We start from the raw sequence: 13,368 nt of genomic DNA on the forward strand, positions 1-13,368 counted from the left end.
ATGGGCCATTTTCACTCCAAGAAATGAGTTAGTGAGTTTTAGAGGGATTTGTATTGGTCGATCGACGAACAATATTGTTGAGTATAGCGCGTTGATTGAACTTCTCTCTGATGCCATTTCACTTGGCATATGCCAAATCATCATTAGGTTGGACTCACAACTCGTTGTACTACAACTTACTGGCATTTATACCATCTGAAACCCAACAATACATTGCATGTTCCTTAGAGTTCATATTTTGGAAAGGTATTTTGAACACATTCAATATCAACATATTTCCATAAATCTAAACACATTAACCGATTCTCTAGCGAATTATGTGTTAAATAGACATTTGCGACATATGTAAAGTAAATATTTTCAATTCACATCATCAGTTGAATAGGATTGCATCACATAACCATAATAAAACTCTGAAAGTAAAATAGATAGTTGTTTTAAAAGTTTTTACAAACAGTTTGTGTCCAAGACAAAAATTGGTCATCTGACCCGAAAACTCAAAATCTATGTAGAAAAAATCTAAGTAGACTAGTGGTGTTCATGATAACAGGTCACATCCTATGATATCATGTGTAAAAGTCTCATCCAATGACTTAGAACACCAATGGTGTGGCACTACAGTTGCATAAGAAACTCCTCGATCTAGACATCTGGAATGCCTAGGGTCAAACCCTCTGTGTGGTCCTGTAGTTCAGCTAGTGTCTTGGCTAAATCTAAGTCTCAAAGAAATGCTCTCCCAACAGGTCTATGTGCTCGCCCACCTACCTCTCATTGGTGCCCCACAGGTCAAACAAGTCCAACATCTGCATACATAAAGAATGATTTTTTTTAGTCTTGGAAATAATCAAAAAACACAAAGGAAATGTAGAAACTTTAAAATCAAGAAACACTTTGGTCAAACAATTTACCTATAGCACCCCACTGTGCTCCAATTGGTAACATCAAGTCTAGATCTTCGTGGAAATCCATCCCTGAACATGGATAGTCTGCGATGGCCATATCCTGTCGATCAAGCCACTCAAAGAATGCAAGCGTAAATGTAATCAATGACTGACCAGCATGCCTAGCCATAAGATCTACCCATCTCTGCATCTATGGATCCCTAGGTCCAGATACACCCAGTGAAACAAGTTGTGGCTGCATAAGTGGAATTCTTTCCAAGGAGAAAGAAATTAGGATCGACCCATAGCCAAAGTTCTTTTTCTTTCCACTTTTCACCTTGGTCGGTTGTTATTTCAAGGATGAAAGTACTGCCTCGCACCAGTTGAACACTTTTGGCTCTAAACACTCTAATGCATACTGCATGTATGATCTGTTTGCCAAATGTAGTGTCACACTGCCAACCAATTTGGCAATGGTAAATAGGATCGTCCTCAATGGTAAATCACTAACATTCCTAATGTTAATCTTTCCATCCTTGCTAGGTTGTGCATCTGGCTGATAGAACTATTGTATGTAATCTCTCATTGATTCACCCTCTTTGGAAAATCCAGAAAGTGAGATGGGGGCACCCCACCTTGACAGTCCAGTAAGAAAGTACATGTCAACGATGGTAATTGAGACCACTTTGTCTCTAATGTGAAATGCCTGATCGGTAGGATCCCATGAATGAACAAGGAATTGCAAAAACTCAATTTGCTTCCTCATACCAGATAATCGGAAATATTTGAGTAACCCGCAATTCCTTAGGGCCTCAACCGTGCCCTAGTTGTTTAGGGAAATCATATCCTATTCTTCGCGCTCTCATTATTTCCATGTAATCATCATTCTGATCCGATGAATACTTGAAAAGACAATCATAAGGCAAATTAGGATCCATTTCTTGCAAAAAACAGAATAATTTTTGGGTGAAAATAACTGAATGAAATTGGGTTTTGCGCTCAACGTAGCCTAGACTTAGGGATAGTGTGCTACAATGCAGGTAACCTTCTAGGTAAGTGCACTACAGTGCACCTTTCGATGATGAAAGGGTGTGCTAATCCCAAGTTTGAAAATTAAAACCCCAGGGGCCCCAAAAACTCAAAATTTTTGCCTAAAACTAAAAATGAATGCTATGAAATGAAAGAGAACAGAGATAGCTCCTACCTGGTCCAGGCGGTATGAGGAATGGTCCACTGAATCTCCCACAATATGCTGGTGAACTTCGAGGTAAAAATTGCTCCAAAGCACCAAAATCAAAGGGTAAATGTGAAATGGTAAGAATGGATGGTAAAACTTGTTTTTATGTTTATTTCTTGCACATTAATCGAGTAAACATTAGGTTTTATTCATTTTATCCATGAAACAGGTATTTTTAATCTATTTTTATGGTGTTTTGAGTAGGTTTGACAAATGACATGTAGAATTTGACGTGTTCAAATGTAAATTGAACATCTTTGACCACAAAGCAAACTTTTATCTCTTTTTCGAGCTTTGTTAAAAACGAAAAAGGGACCCCCTTGGAGTCCTCTTTAAGCTCTTTTCAGACTCTCTAAACATGAAAAGATTACTGAGTGCTTGTCATTTCCAGCTCGTTAATGGATTGTAATTGATATCTACTCAGTATAAGTTTAACCCTTTTTCTGGCTGAGATAGATTAACTACGAAAAAGGAATAAGTTGATTGAACATGGTCAATAGGTTCTCTCTCGTATTGTTTTATGCTTTTTTGGACTTGAGAGACAAATCTATGAAAAAGAACTTTTGGAGTTTCCTTTTCATCCCTTTTCGAACTCTCTAAACATGAAAAGGACCAAGTTATATTTTTCGTTAAACTCGTTAAAAACATCAAATAACGACAAACTTGTCCATCTAGACAAGACTGAGTTTCACCTTCGCTAGACTCATTAAAGCATCAATAGCGATGGATTCATCCGAAGGGTGGAATTATACAACAAGCATATGTTTTCATACTCAAAATTGATAAAAATAAAGAGGTACTGGTCAGCAATGACCGGGGAAAATGGGAAAAAGGGGGGAACACTTTATGGTAGCAAGTCGCTCTTGAACATGACACTTTCACCTCATCACCATGACTATGTGGGTTGGGTCATTCAGCTTGATGGTTATCACACCATTGGTCTATCATACCATCCATTACTTTGTTTTGGGTCAATGCTACCAATTCATGTTGGCATCGTCGACATGTTCAAGAGAAGTCATTCAGTTCAAACTTCATCCTTTGCAATACCGTAAACCTTCATTTTCATGACTGCCATTCCTAAACATTCTGTCGTTAGTTGATTTTCATCTCTAAAATCATTTACCTCGTTTCATGTCGTTGATGTGGGATACATCAAGGACCTCCTGCGATAAGTCACTTCTTGTCAACATCAGCAAATTATCCAAGAAGTTGACTTAGAAACATCCCTTCAGTACCTTGAGGCTTGCATACATCAATGGCAGGTTTCTCGCTTCCAACAATAGGTTGACATCACTGGCCTTCGACCGAAAAACTTTGTACGGTGTTCGACATCAAATCATTTATTCACACCATGCGGAATGTACTTTATTACCTTGAGGGTCATTATCATTATCGGTGATTCCTCTTGCGTCTGTTAATAGCTTACATCATTGGTTGCTAATCAGACGATGTCTTCCTGTGTTTGACTTTATATCATCTATTCACAAGGTTAGACTTGTACTTGAGCAAAAGATTGAAGGAGATTGAAGACCCCAAACCTAATTTCATCCATCGGGGCTGCAATATTTTCAGGAGTAGTAAATCAAATGTACAATGGCCTTACAGTCATGGTCATCCATTCATGTGTCTATATCTATGGACAATTATATTTGTACATGTAATGAAAGTTTATAAGCTGAGCATGGGTATGAATTCCCTGTTAGGCCCCTATACTACTAGTGTAACCCCTTATTGTTATTAGTACAAACCACTTATTATATTGATGTACCCACGTAGTGCCCATATTGTTACTATTGTGCCCCATAGAAGCCCACTATTGTTATTATTGTGCCCTTACATTATTATTGTTATGTCGGCTCTGATTATGTTATGACCCCTTAGACTCCTATATATAAAAAGGAGGTATTTTCATTTGTATCATCAAAGAATTGTTCATTTATGTAATGTAAAGGAGGTTTCCCCCTCAAAGAGGTTGAATTCTAAGGCGTTGATCTATCTTTTCTATCTTTTTTTTGAGTTGGTTTCATAACATTTAGTATCAGAGCTTTGGATTCTAGGGTTTCGCTGCTCCAAATAGGTCATCGTGGAATTTTCGCTATAATGTTTTTTTTGCGACGTTTCAGAAGCTAAAAAAAAACCCATTTGAGAAGACATCGCATTGAATCTCAGATCCGAATTTCAAAGCTTTTTGTGCTATATTTGCGGAGATATGATTTGAGGAAGTTGGTATTTTTGCAGACCCCTGTATTACATTCCAAACAGGTGACCTGGGGAAAAGAGTCATAACTTTCTCTCTGAGCATCAGATTGAAATTTCATAAGAAGGTAAAGAAAAATGATGGACTTTAGTTTCTTGTATATATTTTTCAGCGCCAAAGGTCGAAACAGTGACACGTGACACTTCATACAAGTTCGCTCTTCTAGAAAGGTCTATAATCAGGTCATCTTGGGAGATTGTGCATAACTCCTTCTTGGAGAATCCAATTTGGATCAGAGTGGTGGCATTGGAAAGAGGACGTAAAGGGCTACGGCAGGTCATAATTTGAGAACTTAAAGATTCAAAAGTATAGAGTTACAATCGTTTCAAGACCGAGCTCCTAAAATCAAGAAAAAGCAAGATGAGGAAGTTTGATGGCAAGGATCGGGTAAATTGGATACTTCAGATGGAGCAATATTTTGATCTACATGGTGTACCACTATTACAAAAGGTATGTATAACATCTTCATATTTAGAACCAGATCAATTTTTATGGTATGAAGGGCTTTGTTCTCGTAAACAACTTGTTACGTGGTCAATTTTCACGGAGGAAATGATACCACATTATGAGGATACAAAGAGCAACACCTTCTTTAGAGCAACACCACAACAATTGGAAAGAGTAAATGGGCTTTGTGATATAGTGGAAAGCAAAATTATGGAAACCAAGAAGCATACCCCTCACAACTATAAAGATGGAAGTGTTGTTTCTCCTAGCCTTCCACAACCTACAAGGGTTACACCACAACAATTGGAAGAAAAAAGAGAAAAAGGGATTTGTTACAATTGTGATAGCAAATGCACTAAAGGTCATAAGTGTGATGAGAAGAAATTATTTTACATAGAATATGAAGAGGAGGAAGGAAAGGATCAAGAATCATCAAAATAAGAGGATAGACGCTAGGACCCCACCCCAGAGAAAGAAGAAATGAATCAGACCATATCTTGTAAAGCATTGGCAAGAATTACCACTCCTCAAACTCTCAAGATAGAAGGACATATCAAGAAGAAAAAGGTGTAAGAAGTGAAATATCACATCGAGAAAGAGGAAATGAATCCAACCATATCTTGTAATTCATTGGTTGAAATTACCACTCCTCAAACTATCAAGATAGAAGGACATATCAAGAAGAAAAATGTTCAAGAAGTCTGATAAACTTGGAGCAGGAAAATTTGAACCGCTATGGATGGGCCCTTGTATTGTTAAGCGTGTTTTGACGAAAGGTGTCTACAAGTTAGTGGACTATGATGGGATTCCATTTTTGCAGCCTCGAAACGGGTTGTACCTTAAATGTTACTATGCTTAGTTAAGTGTAGTGAAACTCATTATATATATGTTTTGATTGCATGCGTGTGTGTGTTTCTTTCAGAGTTTTTATTTGGTTATGTAATCCACTTTGCATTTGTTGCAGATGTCGAACTTTTTGGAACCATTTGTTGGTTACGTCGATGGGGCTAGTCATAGTACGCAAAACCTATCCTCTGCAGCATGGGCCATTTTCGCTCCAAGCGGCGAGTTAGTGAGTTTTAGAGGGATTTGTATTGGTTGATCGACGAACAATATCGCTGAGTATAGCACATTGATTGAACTTCTCTCTAATGCCATTTCACTTGGCATATGCCAAATCATCATTAGGCTAGACTCACAACTTGCTGTACTACAACTTACTGGTGTTTATACTGTCTGAAACCCAATAATATATTGCATGTTCCTTAGAGTTCGTATTTTTGAAAGGTATTTTGAACACATTCAATATCAACATATTTCTAGAAATCTAAACACATTAACTGATTCTCTAGCGAATTATGTGTTAAATAGACATTTGTGACATATGTAAAGTAGATATTTTCAATTCACATCATCAGTTGAATAGGATTGCATCAAATAAAATTAATAAAACTCTGAAAGTAAAATAGATAGTTATTTTAAAAGTTTTTACAAACAGTTTGTGTCCAAGACAAAAATTGGTCATCTAACCCAAAAACTCAAAATGTATGTACAAAACATCTAAGTAGACTAGTGGTGATCATGATAATAGGTCACAGCCTGTGGTATCATGCATAAAAGTCTCATCCAACAACTTGGAACACCAATGGTGTGGCGCTGTATTTGCATAAGCAACTCCTCGTTCTGGACATCCATAATGTCGTCAAACCCTCTATGTGGTCCTGTAGTTCAGCCAGTGTCTCAGCTAAATCTAAGTCTCAGAGAAATTCTCTCCTAATAGGTCTCTGTGCTGGCCCACCTACCTCCCGTTGGTGCTCCACAGGTCGAACTGGTCCAACATCTGCATACATAAAAAATGATTTTGTTTAGTGTTGGAAATAATAAAAAAACACAAAAAAATGTAGAAACTTTAAAATAAAAAAACACTTTGGTCAAACAATTTACCTATAGCACCCCATTGTGCTCCAACTGCTAACATCAAGCCTGGATCTCCACGGAAATCCATCCCTGCATATGGATACTTGATGCCAGGGATACCCCCACTTATACCCATAGTATGCATGTAAAATGCATAAACACACTTGTCCCAAGTATTTAACTCACCAAGGAGTCAAATCTTCAACCATCAATGCTAATAATTTATAGACGAACCAATATAGTCTAACCCTTAGGCAATATCCACTTATCAGGACCTCAATCAATCCTCATACCTGCACATAAGACTTTCTTAAAGCCTTTCATTAAGTTCTTCCTATCGAGACTTTAAAATCCATCATAACCTTCATTAATGTTAATATCAGACCTAACCACAAACCCCTCCTTAACTTTGGTTATGCATAAACCTTAACCCAAAAACCTTTTCCACACATTATTTCTATTACACCCCCTTTTTAATAGAAATATACATAATATTACCTTTTTAAACCCGCGTTCATAATTGTCGTCGGGTCCGCTCATGGCCTCTTTGCATTATCGCATGTCACTTTCAATTCACTAATCCCCTATCAAATTATGACTGTCCATCTAGACTCGATCCGACGGTAGGACTTCCACCCGATCAACAGAATGGAATGATGACCTTCTGCCCTAGATCTTCCTCCATCGTTTTTGATGATTGTTATTTATTTTGGATAGACAATGAGCATGGGGTTTAACTATTCGATAAAGTGGTTTCCCCTTTCCACTTTACTACTACGTGTCATGATATGTATGGGATTGGGCGCTCAACACTCGATACCACTTATGGTTTCTTCGCCGCCCAAAATACCATATCACTTATAAACCTGCCTTTTCACTAGTTACTTCCCATGCTCTTCTATCACGCGAGGACCATTGATCTATGAGATCGATGGTACTCATTCCTTGATGCCTACATTGTTGATCTTCGAGATACAATGGTTCATATGCATCACCTCTTCACTTCTCCGCTCATTCCTTTCCTTTGACTTTACTTCGTCCTTCAGTGTTTTTCCTTATGGTTTTGGGTTTTTCTTCAGGGTTTCAGTTTTTTTCGCTCTTCCACTTCCTCTGAGCTTAAATTCCTCGACTAATTCTCACTTCGCTACCTCTCTAGAGCTTCACTCTAATCTTCAACTGGAATCAAGGATCCCTTTATGATTCCTCTGAATCATTTTGCTCCTCTGCGTGTTCTTCAGAACTCTCCCTGCAATCCCTGTTACAGAACCTATGAATTCACAACTTATATGTAATTCATTCATTAAATACTCATTCACACAATTACACAGTTAGGAATAAACCTTTGTATATATAAATATGAACAATTGATTACATGTCTGAGACTCTCTGTCTCTCAGGCCTGATCTTCAGTATTAGTGGCCTCCTCTCTTCCACTCTGCCCGTAGGCTTACATTTATACCAGAAAGGTTCTTTTGAACTAATTCTGGTTCCAATCCTAAATCTACTGAACTGACTCCTAAATCCTCTATGTCCACTTCTAACTTCATTTAATTCCTAAGAACTCTCTCTAGTTCCTCGAATCATGAAACTACCTAGAGAGTTATAATTGACTTCTAACTCTCTCATCATTATTAACCACTCATGTTCTCCTTTATTCGAGAGCATTTACAAACAACCTCACACATCTAATTAATTCCTATTCTACCCACTCAAAAGCCTAAATATTACATTAATTCAACACTTAGTACACTAAATTCCCTAAAACACATGACCCCCTATGTCTACTAAAGTATAATGATTTTCCTTGGGTTGAATGCTCCTATATTAGAGTCCCAAAGTAGAAAATAATCATGATCTACTGATCATGTGTTTTCATGTGTTGATAAAAACCTCTAGGGTACCAAACTTCAGTTTGTAACTGTCTGAAAGCTCTACACCTTTGTTGTTGATGTATGTCTACTATTTTCTATTTCATCTTCCTCTCCTTGTCAATCATGTTCAAATTCTAATTGATCATGCTTCCTGCTGCTATCATTTTCTTCCCTATGTCTTGTTTCATCATTAGCTACCATAATTCTTCAATCTCTATTTCCAGTACATCCTTGGACTGGTCTATACTTTTCCACTTACTTCTACCTCATTCTCTTTGTTTCAGGTTGTTGCTGCGGTCCACCAACTCTTCAATCTGATGTTCTTCTTCTTGGAGTTGTTGAATGCTATCACTTACTCTTACTCTTCCTCTCATTCTTACTTTTTCTTTTATTCTTGCTGCCTCCCTTTCATCCTTACCGTCTTTCATGATTATTTCTATCTGCACTGAATCATGACTTTCCAGCATTCTCACTAGAAGTTTAGCATCTCTGTTCGATGGATTAATTTCTTCCACAGAATCTTCTTCTTTCATTTTTATTTGGCTGTTCATCTGTGCCAAATCTCCTCCAGCATTTGCAACAAAACCCGAACTCACAAAACACTTGTTAAAATAAAAAACATAAGGCTTTTGTGCCTTATCTTCCTTGGGGAACAATTCAGTTTGCTGCTCTGTTTCTTTCTCCTATGTCAGCACATCAGTATGCGATTTTGAACTCTCAAAAGAATTCATGAGACTGTCAACTAGTCTCTCCTCCACATCATCTGCTCTAATGATGTTTTCATGTTCTTGTCCACTGTAGTGAACTCTTTCTTTTGCAGTGCCAATTTGCTGAACTTTCATTACCATCTTCTTTTTCTTATGATTGTCATTCATGACAATTTTTTTTGTCTTCCTTTTTTGGTAATCGATCTTGAACATCTATCCTCTGTTTTTCCATTTCCTTCTTTGAAAGTCTAATTTTCTATATAACTCAATAATTTCAATTGGAGTAGAATTTGGAAATTTCACACAATTTTCCATACCTTCCTTTGTTATTGATAAATCATTAGATGTCCTTTTTCCATTTTCTAAGTTTTTTTGCATAGACTTCTTCTTCCTTAACATCTTTCAGTAGATGTCCTTCCTTTTTACTAACTGTCTCAACAATTTCCATGGCTATTTCCACTGTGCCTATCATCATGGTGAATTGATGATCCTTTACTATGTTTTCAGCTAACATAGTCTCTTCTTCAAGTTTGCATTTAATCTCTTGCTGTTTACCTAGTCTCTTCTTCAAGTTTGCCTTTAATCTCTTGTTGTTTACCTTCTCCAAGAGCTATCCTTGTCTCACCATCTGCCTTAATATTCTCCTACATTTGTTATTCATAAAAATCATTAATCGAACTCATTTTATTACCTTTTTGAGACAATATTCCTTCATTCTTCATCAGAGTAAGATCATGATTCCTCATCTCTATGATAGCTTCTATAGACTCATCCATAGACTTTTTGTTTTGTATGCAGTCAAATTACTCTTCTTCTGAGAATTTTTATTTGTCACCTTTTACTTCTAGATCTTCATCTACTCTGAAGATATCTTCAAAAGGTTGCTTTTCTCCTACAATACCTGCCATTATACACAAACTATCAATTTTAAAGACATAAGACCTTGTGCTCTCATGCTTGATGTTTCAGCCATCATATCTCCTTGATGTTCCAAGTTCTCTTTATGACCTAGAAATTATTCGATGGTCTCCTCTTCAATCTCCTCAAGCCCTTCACTTGGTTGCTTGATATCTTTCCCCAGCTGTATATGAGACCTCTCTATCTCATCTTCTTCCAGAACAAAATTTAGATTTTGCTTGTCTTCTTCCTCCTTTATGAAAATATCAACAAATTGTCCTTCTTTACATGTTTCACCTGCAAACATACACAAATTGTCAGATTTAAAACCATGTGACCCTTTGGCTTCACTTGAACCTTCAGTCTTCAAGTCTTCATCTTCTCTTAGAACTTCACCCTGTTCTACTTCAGAAATGGACACTTCCATTTTCATTTCCAACTTAGCTTCTTTGAGTTCTTCCATTAGCCGCCTGTTGTTGGGAAAAGTATCCAATACGGAATGACCTTATCCCACTCTAAGGGTGATAGTACCTCAGCAACAATCAAAGCAAAGCTATTCAAGATTACTTCTTTATGAGATGAGAGAGAGAAAAGAAGGATGATCTACTAACCGTTATCTTGCGCTAATAGTCAATCCAATCCTCACTCCGTACTGCTTGCTCCTAGCTCCTTGCTCTTTCACCGGCCCAGCTACACCAAGATCCTGTAAAAGCACAAAGAAAGGAAACTACAAGAAGCATACATCCATAACTGATTCAAGGATTAGAATAAATCAAATATACAAGCATCAATTCGCCATAGAGACACATGCATATAGAAGAACCTCAAATACTTTATTAATAGAAGAAGTAAAGTTCTGAGAGTGTTACAACCATAATAGGCCCAATCCAGCAACACCTCCCAGCAGAAAGAAATCTCCTCTTCACCTCCTTCAAAGCAATCACCCAATAGTTCTAAACTCAAACCAACAGCACTTCCTTACTTGCACAAAATTCCAGCCTCCCTAGACCTCATGAGAGAGCTCTATATATAGGGTTTTGGAGAAAGGATGAGTCATCTTGAGACTGGCATGAAGCTGACTAGTGTCCTCTCCCACTTTAGTTAATCTTCAATTCTTGAGTCCACTTGGAGATTCTTGCTTCCACTTGGAGATCAAGACCCTCTTACTCATCACAAGGCGAATTCCTTGACCCAAGTGTCAGTTTGGAAGCTTCCTGGGCAATTGACACCTTGCAGAATGACTGTGCCACTTGGCCAATCTCGCCCAGCGTAGGTAGCCTTCATTAGTTTTGACATTCAGCGCAGGTACAGAGTGGAGCAGTTGACATTCAGCGTAGACGCTCAGTGGAGCAGCTGACATGATCCAGAAATAGCCTGTTTTTGAGTGTATTCAGGTGGAGAACTGATTTTTAGTGCTGTGGTTTGCTGACCTTGTTCCTCTAAGGGTAAGAACAACATGTTTAGGGACTTTGGATCCCTCAGATTATTGACATTTCATGCTCCATGCTGCAAGGCACAAAAATGTCTATAACACTGCCTTACTTGCCTCTGTTGTTGCCTTCTCTGCAACTTATGCCACTCCACTGTCTTCTTCCGCAAGAGCCAACCTTGTCTCTAGCTTTCCTCAAGTATTCTCCTTAATGCATCGAGTTGTTCTTTTAACTCTGCAATCTCCTTGTCAATTTGCTCTTGACTCATCCTCTTGCCATTTTCCTTGGCATCCTCTTTCTTCATCTTTCTTCTACTATGGTCTTCCTCAGAAACTATACTATGACTATCAGTAGCCATCTTCTTCTCTTCTCTCTTCATGAGCTCCTCACTCACTCACTATGAGTTGAGTTAAAGCCTCTGCAACAACAAGTCCTCCTTGTTGCAACTTACCTCACCAAGCTTTCCTCTGTACTTGGTCTTTTGGCAAGCCCTTGGTTCTCTGTCTCTGAAACCTCTTTTGAGCACTTCTCTCTGCTCCTTCTAGACTTCAACTCATCTTCACTTCTCAAGAACACAATTGTCCTCTTGTATTTCAATCACAATGAAATACTTGGTTCTGACCACCTCTTCTTTCACTTAGAAAGTCTTACTAGCTTCCTTCATTACCTTGGTAATTCTACCCACATCCTTTGTGGAATTACCTTTGTGAGATGCAACAATACCTCTGCAGTAACAAGTCTCCTTCTTGCTACATACGCCTCACTAAGCTTCTCTCCTTTGATCTCAAGATTTTAGCATCTCTCTGGTTCTTTCCTTTGGAACCAATTGAGCACTCCTTGCTCTAGATTGCTGCAACCTTCACACCTTCTTATGTTGTCACCTGCATATCAATGTATAAACACACATTCTCAAATCAAAGCAGAACATATCATCTCACCTTCAAGATCTCAGCATGATCTTGTTTCACGATTCCACCTGTACCTTGAATGGATTGTCCTTTGTTTCTTGCATCTGCAAGTTCTACTATAGATCACCTCTGTGTGCCTACTTTCTTTCATATTAGAATCTAATCCTTCCTTTCCTACATAAACATATTTGACACATAACTTTGTTCTCAATTCTTTCACATAGAATTTCTTTGTTCTATTTTAACACCAATTGTTTCAATTACAATTCTGCTCTGATACCAAATGATGGCAGGGATACCCCCGCTTATACCCACAGTATGCATGTAAAATGCATAAATACACTTGTCCCAGGTATTTAACTCACCAAGGAGTCAAATATTCAACCATCAATGGTAATAATTTATAGACTAACCAACATAGTCTAACCCTTAGGCAATATCCACTTATTAGGACCTTAATCAACCCTCAAACCTTCACATAAGACTTTCTTAAATTCTTTCATCAAGTTCTTCCTATTGGGACTTTAAAATGCCTCATAACCTTCATTAATGTTAATATCAGACCTAACCACAAACCCTTCCTTAACTTTGGTTATGCATAAAGCTTAACCCAAAAACCTTTTGAACACATTATTTCTATTACACCCCCTTTTAATAGAAATATACATAATCTTACCTTTTTAAATCGAAACTTCACTTTATCGAAAAACACAGGAATAACCGGACCAAAACACATAGGCTAGACTTCAAACATTATAAACCTGTGTCATAATTTTCATTAGGTCTGCTCATTGCCTCTTTGCATTATCGCGT

Source organism: Pinus tabuliformis, chromosome Q (assembly GCF_031772625.1).
Source record: "Pinus tabuliformis cultivar Carrire ecotype Pingquan chromosome Q, CPIR1, whole genome shotgun sequence".
Lineage (NCBI taxonomy): Eukaryota > Viridiplantae > Streptophyta > Pinopsida > Pinales > Pinaceae > Pinus > Pinus tabuliformis.